The 13,320-nt window shown below is 39.3% G+C and overlaps 1 pseudogene across 1 annotated transcript; it reads left to right on the forward strand.

Annotated features, from left to right (window-relative positions):
• The first annotated feature begins 408 nt into the window (after positions 1–408).
• On the forward strand, positions 409–5,501 carry LOC311430452 (hyaluronidase-4-like; annotated as a pseudogene). Its single transcript has 3 exons — positions 409–1,242; positions 3,767–3,856; positions 5,478–5,501. The product of its transcript is annotated as a hyaluronidase-4-like (transcript).
• Positions 5,502–13,320: the final 7,819 nt, after the last annotated feature.

Below are 13,320 nucleotides of genomic sequence, written 5' to 3' on the forward strand. Positions count from 1 at the left end.
CTGATGAGACAAGCTACTGTGGGCTGATACACAGATCTTACTCTGAAAATCTACCACTTTGTTTGGTATAGATTGTGCCCACTTTGTTTCTTCAGTGTTAGCATGGCAGATACCTTAGATATGGCTGATGCCAGTTCATATAGATGTATATGGAATAAGTATTAATGCCTCTTCTGTTATGTTTTACAGACAAACTGAAAGATCCGTGTCATGTTGTTTCAGAGGTTGGACTCGACGATCTTCAGATCTCTTCCAACCTAGAAATTCTGTGATTCTGTGATGTTGTCCTCTAAGTCTTGAAAACAGTCCCTGGAAATGGGGTACTATTATTCATCGTTCACATTTCAGCCCCTGGCCTGACTGTGCATCTCACTCCTCCAGGCTTCTGCTGCCGTGAAACCAGTCTGACCACCAGTTTTGGAGAGGAAATGTTTTATAGCTGCCTGGAATGCACCGAGAGACCTGTGTTCCCTTCAGCGTAGTGCTGAACCTGAAAATGTTCCGTGTAACTGGGAGCCCATTAGCTAAAGCAAGAGGGCAGAACGTGACCATATTTTATTTTAATAAGCTTGGCTATTATCCTCAGTACACATCACAGGAAATCCCTGTTAGTGGCGGCTGATCACAGAACTTCAGTTTGCAAACTCATCTGGAGAAAGGCAGCTGTGACATTAACTATTCCACCCCAGCTAAGGACTTCCGTGGATTAGCAGCCATAGACTGGGAGTACTGGAGCCCTCAGTGGGACTGCGACTGGGATGCAAAAGATGTTTACAGGAAAAAGGCCAGGAAACTCATTTCTCAAATGGAAGGGATTTTTTTCAGCAGCTGCTGTTGAACATTAAGTCAGATTTTCCTTTAAAAAAAGTGCAAAAGCTTTTATGAAGGAAACAATTGCATTAGGAATGAAAAGAAGAACAAGGGGCCTGCAGGGATGCTGTTTAACCCTGACTGCCACAATTACAATTTCTGTGTTCAGAAGTGCTCTGGTTCCTGCCTAAAGAGTGAAGTTTTGGGGAACAATGAACTTCCCTGGCTCTGGGATGGTGGTGCAGCCCTGTATCCTTCCATCAGCATTAAGAAATTGCTTGGAAGCAGTGAAAACATTTTGCACTTTTCTGAATTTATGGTGAATGAATCCATAAGGATTTTCTCCATGATATCCAAAGGTTGTGTTTTGCCTGTATTTGTGTATAGTTGACTAGGTTATGGAGATGAACCTTTATTTTTTTTCTCTCTGTCGTAAGCTCTTGCTGGAACAATGTGGGTTGCGTTTATGCTTTAACCATTCTTGCAGATGGTACATTGGGATGGAAAACCTCCAACCAGCTCCAGCTCTGCTGGTTCATGTTAATTGTCCACATGCTTGAAGAGCTCAATGTTCTGAAGAAAAAATGCAGTCTCAAATACCCTTTTTTTAAACAAACAAACAAACAAACAAACACACACACACAAACAAAAAAAAGCTTTATTTCAGCACTGTGCTATACTCAAACATGCATTTGAATGGATTAAAAGGATTTCAGCAATCTGATGTAGTATGTAGGATGCAGTTAATACATTAATCCCCCCGATGTACTTTCTTCTTCTCAGGTATGCAATCACTAACTAATCCCCAGATAGTTGCCCCTTTTATAGAAAGGAAACTGAGGCGGGGATGTTAGCAACTTGCTCAGTGTTACAACTAAGCAACTTACTCAGCTTAGGTATTGAAACCAGGAGTCATGGACACATGGCTCCATCTCAAAAACATGTAATTTATTTCCATGCCTACCTCAGAATAGACAAACAGTGCACCAGAAGCAAGGAGTACTTGTCACAGCAGCTGCAAACACACAAACACACAACTGTTTTTAAAACAAATGTCTTAACCTAGCCCTTCTTTACTTGGTTCTGGACATCCTCCTAGAAATTGGATGAAGACAGCAGGTTTCCTGTGATAAAGCAGCATAATCTCTCTCTTCTTGTTAGACACCGGCTGCTCTACCAGCAGGTCTCAAATTCTGTATTTCAGAGTTTAGCAAGTGAGCTGTATTCACTTCTTAAAGGCTGAGTTCGTTCTTTCAGCCCAGGTACAGAATCTGAAGCTGGTAGCTTGTCTGGGAGGGAGAATTAACTCACCCTCCTAGTAGGTCCCACTACTCCCCTAGCATTATCATCACCCACTTACTCCAGGTGGAAAGCATACGCCTGTTCTTGTCTGAAGACCTGGCTTTGGGCCTCTTTGTGTCTTGTGGGACAAAGTCCATATCATATGCTGGGGATGGGGGAAGTGGGAAAGGGTCCCACAGCATGGGCAGGCCATTGCATATCTGAGTGGGCTTGCGGAAGAGGAGTAAAACACGCTATTTATATAAATTCTGTGGTCATGCACAGTCCGTATTATCAATTTACCATGCGTGACAGCTTAATCAAGTGGCAGACTAGAAACAATGCAGTTCACATATGGACAAAATACAGTGATGACAGAAAATGCTATTTTGTACCTCTGGCTGTCCATGCTGTGTTTTGTTTGGGTTTTGCTTTTGAGCTAGGGAGCTTCCTTTCCTATACCTGACCACTGTTTTGACCTAACTCTGAAAGATGTGGATCGATGACGGTGAGGATAACTGAATCTTTCAGCAGGGAGCCTGCTGCAAAGCGGAAGAGTTATTTGCTCATCTCATTCCTAGACAGACTTGAAGGAAGCATAGGCATCTGCTTTGCTGGTTTTATCCAGCTTGCCCTTCCTTAGCTTTGCAAGAAGATAGATGGGCATCAAGAACTGCTGCAGACTGCTGTGTAACCCCCTTGCCATTTTATGCCCAGTTTCCACCTCTTTTCCCCCTTAGGAAGCCAATTCCAGTGAAGATTTTCTACTTTGATTCTTCATGTGATGTGGCCCTCAATCTCCCTTAAATCTACCATGGTATCTAGGGAGTCACTTGCATATCAATGGTCTTTCATCTTCAGTGCTTGTGGCATCGTAATTTACTTGTTGCTGATTCTTAATCACTGGTCAAATTAGGGATAAACATCCATGCAGCTAATACCCTTCTCTTAGAGCCTGCAATTTGAGGGAAAAGCGTAGTGAAAGACATCTTTCTGAAACAAACATAGAGCATGAAAACAAACTGAAATTCTTAAGAGTTATCAAGAGCCACATTTTCTCTTTCATTTAATGTTGCACAATACCAGCATTCACCCTCCTATAGTGTGTGTCTATTTATGGTAACCTTTTCTAGGGTTTTTATAAGAAACTGTGAGTTCCTAGGGAAAGCAGTATGAACAATGCACGCCTTTGGAATCACAGCTTTCAAATTGGAGTGGGACTGGAAAATAGCTGATTGACATGGGAGAATGTCTCTCTTCTTCTCTTATCAGCAAAACCAGAACCAATTAAATGCTTTTGGGAATTCTCATGTTAAAAATTCCACTTTAATTAAAAGATTTTAGTTGTTTTTAGTAATAATGAGATACCAAATAATTGCAATTGCTTTTTTCATCAAAGTGAATTAAAATGCACTCTTTTCCCAGTGTTTGCTCACTTGTTTATTCTCGGGTATCTCAGGTAATAGCTAAGTCTGCAAAGATTGGCTTATGTTTAATAATCTTTGTACTCTAGACAACAAGCCTTGAAACACAATAAAAACTGGTTTATAGGAACCAGTATGAAAAGAAAATGCACTCCAAAGGAGTGCCACATAAATAACCATTGGATTGCTTTAGAAAGGCTGTGAAATGCCGAATTACCCTGACAGTGATGTCTTTACTCTTTTCGCTGTAGCGAGATCTTATTAACACTATTGGAGAGAGTGCTGCTTTGGGAGCTGCAGGCATTGTTATTTGGAAAGAGATGAGTTTAACTTCGTCAGAAGTAAGCCTGTGCCTGATTTAAATGCAGTGTGCGAGATCTTCATTTTACCCTATTAATAGACCTTAACTGCACCAGTTCTGAGGAGTCAGCAGAGCAGAGCTGACTGCTTAATCACTCTGCTGTCCCCCAGCCAGGATGACCACACAACACGCCATTCTTCCTGGTTCAACCAGGCCTTGTGAGGCTTACGGGCAACCCCGCGGTAGGGAAGGAAGTCCATGGCTAATACCAGGCATTCTGGGAGACAGTTCCTCAGGATTTGTCACCCTCATCAGATTCCTTTCCAGTTGGATAAAACACCAGGAAATCTGCTAGGGCCTGACCTGCACATCAGTCAGCCCAGACTAGGTATAGCAGTGCTGCCCAGCAATTTGTCTGGTTACAAGACCTCTATCTGTGTCTGTGCATGGGCAAGTAAAGTGAAGCAGGCTGTTTAGATCAAGTACAGAGGCTTTGTATCATGTGATATCAGACTTAGCCACATTAAACTCAAAGATTTATGTCTGAAGCCCCAACGTGTCCTGAAGCCTTCAGACAACCACATTTTTTGTCAGGAGAAAAGACTTTGTCCTCAGAGCTGTGTGAAGTGGGTGTTCTGGGCCACTTTTCTCCTGGCAGATAGTAAAGAAAACCCAGCCATTTTGAGAATAAATGGCTGAAGGTAAGTGTTCAGTGTTCCTCAGCAAATTCAATTACTTCAGCCAATTTCTGTGAATATTCAGCCATGACTTCTGTCAGAGTCCATGTGAATAGGAGGGCTGAACTTCCTCCCAGCTGGGTCAAATGACAAAAGCAAGCCCCTGGAGCATCTCCATCAGCTCCAGACCCCCATGCTCTTGCCACACAGCCATGCTGTCAGCACCTGCATTTCTAGCATACATCGTAGATACTTTCTACATCTACAGGCTGCAATGTTTTCTGGGGAGTGCAGATTGATAAGGCCATTTGCAAAATTCTGCACTTCCACAAGGTTTGCATTTTCTGTATAAAATCTCCTGACAATCCTTTACATTAGTTACACGTAACTCATCCCGAATTCATTCATTAATGTGGGCTGCTTACATATTGCATATTTTTCAGACTGAAAAAAAAAACAAAACATAGAGTGGTTAGTTTCAAGGGGTTAAGTATTTCTGAAAGAGAATTTACTTGTGTGAAGCAATTACAAACTGGTTACTGGTATATGAATATATAAATATTCATATGCACACATAAAGTATATGTGACATAATTGTCTTTATATTAGAATCTCTATAGCTGAAAAAATAACAGACAAATAGCTGCAAAACCAATAAGGGACCTATGAGAACTAAGATGAGTTCCCTTCTTTTTCTTTTTTCTTTTCTTTTTCTTTTTTCTCTTTCTCTTTCTTTTTCTTTTTTCTCTTTCTTTTTCTTTTTCTTTTTCTTTTTCTTTTTCTTTTTCTTTTTCTTTTTCTTTTTCTTTTTCTTTTTCTTTTTCTTTTTCTTTTTCTTCTTTTTTTTTTTTTCTCTTTCTTTCTCTTTCTCTTTTTCTTTCTCTTTTTCTCTTTTTCTTTTTCCTTTTCTTTTTTTCTTTTTCTTTTTGACCCAGGCAAAGAAGCAGTAATTCCCACTGGCTTTCATTATCCATTTTGTTCCAGAACTTTAAGGATCGTCAGGCTTAGAGCTTTGTGGTTTTGCACCTCTTAGCAGCTTTTAATTCTTCAAACATATGCTATTATCCTCATATCTAACCTCGGTGAGTTATTGTCATAATAGCTGTGTTAAACAAATTATTGTAAAACAAACACTATCTTAAAAGAGCTCTTGAAGACATGTAAGAAAAACTTTTTTTTTTTTTGACAGAACTCCTTGAACTCCTTTGCAGAAATATTTTAAATTCCTTTTAAATTAAGGGAGACGGGGACTAGACCTCAGCCAATGAATAAGAAATAAATTGAGTTTAGAATGATCCTTCTTTAAAAGAAAAAAATATATAAATGAAATTCAGACTGTATCTTTCAAAAAAATTATTATTATTTTTTTTTTTTTAAGCACACTCTTGATAGGAAAAGTAGAAATCTTCTGATTGATTTTTTTTTTAGCATTCTGCTTCTGATGTAGGACTGAGAGACATGCTAACAGGATAAAAAATGGCATGGAGCTGGGACAGGGGAGGGTCAGGCTGGGTGTTAGGGAAAGGTTCTGCACCCAGAGGGTGGTCGGGCACTGGGACAGGCTCCTCAGGGCAGTGGTCACAGCACCAAGCCTGCCAGAACTCAAGAAGTGTTTGGACAGTGCTCTCAGACACAGGGTATGATTTTTGGGTGGTCCTGTGTGGAGCCAGGAGTTGGACTTGATGATCCCTATCAGTCCCTTCCAACTCAGGATATTCTATGATTCTATTATTCTATATGATAAAGTTGTACCTGCCTACACTACATTAATGCATCTTATGTAAATGTTATTATATTCTGTAGTATTCTGGCATGGATCCAGCTCTCCAGGCCCAGGTTTCTCTCACCCAATATATCAATTGAACTGGGACAACTAAATTAGAAGCAAACATATTTGGTGGGGATAGGGGCACTTCCTGAGGATGACTTTAGGGTTTATCAGTAGGGTTTAGCTGTTTTTGAAGTCACACTTGAGCAGTAGCTGTTAAAGATGGCAGTTTGGTCAGAGGTGCCTATATCCCACCTCAGTTTTAAGCCAGGCATGTAAGTCCTGGTTTGGATCTGGGCCGTGTTTCCTCTTTAGTCAGAGGTACGATACCTTTCTAAGGAAGTACAAAACAGCTCTGCTGTACTGCTTCCTTCCATTGAGAGATACAAGTTTTCTTTACTTGTTTGCCTGTTTTTCCCCTCAACAACATAAATAATTTTTCAAGTGCTCTCCTGTTATTATATATTCAGAGGAAGACCTCAAAATCCAAGTTTCATTGGGAATTATAATTCTTGATTATTACAGCCCAGGAAGGCAACCAGCAAAGCACAGACCAATGGAACAAAACCTGATTTTCAGCTATTTCAGAAGTATCTAACAAGTTTCAATTTCTCTTTTTAAATGGTATGGGCAGCCCAGATGATTTTGTGAGGACAAATTAGCACACATTTTTGGTGTGCTAGTGACCAACTGCTGAGTGATGTGGTACTTCCCAAACCACAGCAGGTTACCCCATGTACATGCTAACTGTTCTCAATGGAAAAGCTGAACCAGCTTATGGCTTTTCTGCTAGCGTCCCTCTCCTTTTCAGGCCAGAGATTCAGGCTGTGTGAGAGCTGGCATCAACTCCTATCAGCTGCACCACTGTGATCAGACCACCCTCTCTTCTATGCTCCTGTAAGGAGTGTTTCTGGTTTCAGTTTTATAACTTTTTGGATTTCTGTTTTCGTCTCTTTGTGTTTCCTATTGCCTATGTTTCCTATTGGCTATATTTCACAATTATCAGGTGATGTGCTGGTATTTGAAAACATCTTGGGATTTAACTGTCATAGAACAACCAAAAAAAAATGAAAATGCCTAGACTTCAGACTGTGGATTCTTTTTTGGTGTCAACACCCTTAAGATTTAGGCATGTCAGAACTGTTATGATGGCCAAATTATTTTATGGATTGCAGTAGGAGTTAGGCACCTAAATAGGCCTGAAAACCTGTGCCTTTGCTCTCAGCAGCTGCCTGGTTAAAACCATCACACATGGCATGTAGAACATAATGCAGCATCTCATAATAAGTGAATAGAGTGAAACTCAGAGTGAAACAAATTGTTCTAGCTGTAGGCTTTTTCGCTGCAGAGGATTAGAGACCAGTTTATGTTATTTTACTCACTAAATGATAGTGACAAAGTTTACTAATCTCTATACATAAATGAGAATGAATGTTTTTAAGTATAACTAATACTTTCTTTTATTATAGTACAGTTCATGATTATTTCATGTCTTTTGAGCTTAAACATTTCTTAGTAATTGCACATGAAAATAATAATATATGGAATTAAACATCAGAGGATAGCTGATAATCATGGAAATATTTTAGTCAATGGTCTTTTGATGGTCTAAGCCAAAGCCATATGGAGTCAATATTAAGCTTCCCTTGGTTTCCATAGACCTTGTATTGAACTGGGTGTCTCCTAGGGAATTATAAGACCCTGCAAGGGTCTTGAGACTTTGATGGGTGCCTCTTCTGTGCTAGAACATTCCTACAATAAATCAGATGGATGAAGGCATACATTGCAAGGAAAAAAAGTTTTGAAAATACCTGTATGGGTATCTAAATACAAAAAATACCTAAAAATATGTAAATATCTAAAAAGCATCTAAAACAAAATCTTAATTATCTAAGTTGTTAAAGGTTTTGATAGGTTACTAAGCATTTAGATAATTATAATAATAGTAATACTCTCTGTGATTTGGTATTTAACAATATTTGTTGGTATAAGATATGAGGATAACATTGTGTTCTTTCACATAAACAAAAGATTAACAACCATCAGCTAAATATCTGCATGTGTCTCACTAATACTGGAAACAGGGTACAGTTTTCAGTACATCTAGTCTTTTAGCAGAGGCAACCTTATTGAAAAGCTGCGAATGAGAACAGGACATACAGGAAAACTGCTTTGACATTACCGGCTGCTGATGACCCTCCTAGGCTGTTCCATGAATCACTCTGAAATGGGAAATCTCATACTGATTCTGAATTTCAGGTAATTCAGAAGTTCCATTTGTGGTAATGTCTAGTATTAAAACCCTGTACTGTATTTCTCACTGGCTTTATGTCGATAAAGATATCTTCTCTTTTTGCTCCCATTTACTGTCATCTTGGAAAAGGACAGATGTTTGAAGCTGGCACCTGATTACAGTCATACGGTGAAGAGGCTGTAAAATTCATGGTCTCATTCCTTCATCTAGATCCAATCAGGCAAACCCCATCTGCATGTGTAGCCAGTTACGAGGAACAGATCCAAGTAACAGCAAGGTTAAGTAGGCATTTCAAATTAAATCAGAAATTCTGATCTGAACGAACAGATCCAAACAACAGCAAGGTTAAGTTAGTGTTTCAAATTAAATCAGAAATTCTGATCTCATGTAGGCAGCCGTTGTCTCAACCATCCTAATTTATTCAGAACTAAACCATTTTCCTCACATTAGCCTGGAGGCAGCTGAAGGGTAATGCTGTACCTTCTTGCCCATTTCTGCTGCTTGATCTTGCAGACAAGGATTTTTCTTTATCACTCAGCCAGTTCCAGATGTCTGGATGTTGATCTTAATCCCAGGCTGGGGCCTTGCTGTGTATCAGATTGACAGTCAAGTGCAAAATAGGTTTGCCTTAGCATAATTCAGGTGCTTAACTTGCTGAAATGATGGTTAAACTTACAGAAAAAAAAAAAACTATTAGATACAGCATATAAACTCTGTACAGATGCATGACACACTCATTGTAATTGTATATTGTTTTGAAATCGAAGGGAATAGGACATCTAATCAGTTAGATGTTTGTTTCTGTTATTCTTATTTTCATGTAGAGGGGATTAAAGCTAAAGTACCTATCTGAGCCTTAGTACTCTGTTATGACAGATTATTTTATGCTGACCTTGAATAATTTAATCACCATAGTTATTGTCTTGACAATAACGCAGCAAATTACAGACTTGTATATTTTTGTGTATACTTCCACCTTGTTCTTCACTGCTGGAAGTTTGAGGAGTACCATTTCAAGAAAATTACAGAATTACATTTAAATCTTAATTTATCTTTTATCTTTTTCTACAAGACTCCTGCTTGGGGAGGATGCAGTATTTTCTGAAAACAGGCCCAGTTAAAATAAAAAAAAAAAAAAAGAAAAAGAAAAAAAGAAAAGGATTCAAACCTGTAGCAAATTCAGAAATATTGTGGCTTGTCTCTGCTATGTGAACTGGTGAAATTAATCAATGGGGATGATTACTCAGTACTCAGATGAGTTTTCACTGATGGACTTTCTATGGGAAACAAAGTGTCAACTACATGTGTATGTGACTTCCTCAGTGTTTTGAAGTGAGATGTTGACTGTTGTTATAGACTTTTGTTCTTCTGATTCTTCAGGATTTTTTGTAGCTGTTTTGAGAGGGTGGAAAAGGTGAAATGTGGCATGAACTGGAACATCTAATTATCACTTAGTAACACGCATTGCAGGAGGTTAAGATTCAAGTTCTTTCCTAAAGTAATATTGGACAGAAGTGTTGCAGCACCATCTTATCAAAACATCATGCTTGAGATCCTTATTCAGACAAGTTCTGACATTCAGTAAAGGCGAGCCTCCTGGAAAGAAAGTCAAGGTTCTGCTATTCCAAGGATATTATAACTGTATGTGCTAATAATGACATCAAATCTAGTTTCTGCTAGGATTTGGGGTAAATATCAGTTCTAGAAAACAGGAGCTTATTAGTTCTTCCTGAGATATGTGTTTTTGTAAGGATTTTCTCTCAGCAGATAAGAAAGATTATCTTGAAATCTGCCAGGACTGGCTGCAGTTGCACCTTAGGTGTGACTGTAGAAAATGTAGTTCTTTCTTTAACCCTCACTGGATGTGGCTGATGAAGGCTTGAGCACTGGTTCTCTTTAGATGTGTTTAGGGCTGGAGCAGTTCTGCATTTTCCTGCCACATGGGGAACATGGAATAAGTCTCATGGAGCTCTTCAGCAAAGAAATGCCTAACCTATTCCCAGACCTTCGGACACAGGTTGTTAAAATTATCCCATCTTTTCTGGTCATCTCTGCATCTATCAGAGCGATCTGTGTTAAGCAAATGGGACATATGCGTGTTTCTCCCAGAGAGTGGGAGCAGAAATGGCTGCTCAGCATTGAGGGAAATATCCTTAGTTTAAAAGACTGGATTTCTGAAGTAAAGACTACTACATGTCTCTGCTACCAAGGAAATCACTCTTTATTAGAAAACAACCTAGACTTAACTAGCATTCAGTTAAGGCAACAGGAATACTGAAGATTTAATTGTAACTCCTGGGTCTAAGAAGGAAGTGGTGTTTCTATAGGTAGTAAAATGCTTTTCTAGAGTTTCCTGAGTATATTGCTTTTATAAAAATAACACACTTTTTATATATATATTTTTTATATTCTGCGTCATGATCTCTTGTATTCTAAATATAAAAAAAAAGAATCTGAGTCTATTAAAATAAAAAAAAAATCTTTTGTTATATTTTCAATCCATGTAAAATAAAAGAAAACATGCAATTTCCAGCCTGGTCTTGTCTTTATCTACATGAGTTTCTGGCTGGTAGAATGAAATATTTCTTCTCTACATCACATATATCATGTTCTTCTCTTGTTACAATATAGACTTCAGTAGCAGTGACTCACTTCCACAACAAGGTGGAGCAGATGGAGGAAACTTAGCATGTCTGTACCGATGTCCAGAAATAGGATACGGACTCTGAAGTGCAGCCCCAGACCAGTTCTGCTTAGTTGGCAACTGAAGGAAGCACAGGAAAAACTGCAGTTGGAATTAGATGACTTACAACAGTTTCCTAAAACATGTAGATCTTAGAGGCAGGCCTGATACTAGATTTCCCAGAACTTATGAAATAAGTGCTGGCAATGTTTGTTTATCTCCTCAGACTATACCTTTGAAACAAGAGAAAACACAGAATATGGAGCTTCTCTTGCCTTCCTTTACCACCCAATTTCCCCCAAGGGCACTCAGCTCCTGGGCCTTTAGTTTCATTAGAACTTTCATCTGGGATGGCAACATGCTGCATATTTTGACAAGCAAAACTGAAAAGAGAAGTGGAACAGAAATGCAGGAACTGTGTCATGAGAATTGCACATAGACGATACCCACACCTGCTGGGGAACTGGGCTTCACAAGGGATGAAGTTCACTACCACTGAAAGCTGGCAAAATCCTTCCAGTCACCATGACAACAGTGTCAAACTTCCATTCAAGAAATGTGCAGGACTCCTAAAACTGAAATTTGATTCATTATGGTAATTGACACACATCTATAAAAGACAGAAAGGGCACAAAATGTAAAATTTGTATCCACATTTGACTCATCCTTAAAACATGTTAATAAAATCTTTCACTTTTTTTTTTTTTTTTTTGAAAAGACTTCACAATACTCTCTCTAGTACCTGTATTTATTCTATCTAGTCCATAAGGAATACTTAATGTCAAAGAGCATTATAGAAAATATGCTAAATTTGTGAGTTTTAGCCAGCTGTTTGATGTATAACATTGGCATTTTAAAGCTCCTGCTGAATTTTTAAACCATTTGGAAAATAAATCAGAGACGTCAGTGGGACTTCTCTGACTTACGCCAGCTGGGAATTTGACCCTGAGTGTTTTAGAACAGGCTAATTGCCAATCAATAGGAAAAAAAATCAGTTGGTATGTGAAAAATAGCATTCAGCTGCCAATTCAGTCCTCGGCTTTTCCGGTGGATTTTTTTCCAAGAAAATTGTCTCGATGATTTTAGTGGTGCCCAGGTAGAGGTTGCAGGTTCTGCTTGATGCTGCCATGGCCTCACAGGCATTTCAGGGCAGGGGAGAAGGAACCAGGAAGAACATGAAATGGGGATACAGCCATGTGGGACTTGTGTGCTGGGACCATTTCTCTCAGCAGATAGATAGAGAAAAACAAAGGATTGACTATCAACACAGAGCCAAAGGAAGGAGCCTGGGTGACTGTGTCAAACTGGTCATTATCCTGGGAGCTACTATGGGTTGAGATAGGTATTACATAGCAAAACAGAGTGTCTAAAACTAGCACAAACTCTCTAATCCTAACCAGATTCCTAAACACACAGAGGAAGAAGCATGGTGCCAGTGAAAGATGATCTGTGTAGGACGTAGGGACATTGATGCTCAGTGTGTGGACCAAGCACATAGCAAATAGAAAGAAGACAAATGCTGAACTTGAACCAAGTGCTCAGCACAAAACTGGCCAACATCTGCCCCAGATGGGAGTCCACAGCATCACTGGAGTATGGGTTCCTGTTAGAGGTGCTGAAGACCCTCTTTTGAGCAGCAGCCTTGTAGTTATAGCATTTGCCAGGAGCTGACCTCACCAGAAAGCTATAGAATTTGGTTTTGCTCTTCATTCTGATGTCGACAGTCCTAAAGTTTTATCTTGCCAACTTGATAGATAAGGCCTATGATTACATGATATTTTGGGTAAAACAGAAGATTCAAGGCCAAATAGAAGACCTAAAACAATATTTGGCCTAGTTTCTTACTTTTTCCCTGTACTTGAATATATGAGACTGCTAGCAAGCTGCTCATTAGACACTCCAGAACTGATATAGTGACCCAGTAATACCGGTCATTTCATCTGTTCTTGCTAATAACTTTTCCAGTCATATGCAGAATGGATAAAACAACACAATCTGAGAGATGGCACACTGGCATCTCCCCATCTTGGATTCCTACCTCTTGGCAGCTTGGCTTGTGCAGCAGGTCTGCTGTTCTTGGCTGAGTAGCCGGCACAGCAATAGCCCAAGTGGAATTATCTAT

This window comes from Aythya ferina, assembly GCF_964211825.1.
Source record: "Aythya ferina genome assembly, chromosome: 1".
Classification (NCBI taxonomy): domain Eukaryota; kingdom Metazoa; phylum Chordata; class Aves; order Anseriformes; family Anatidae; genus Aythya; species Aythya ferina.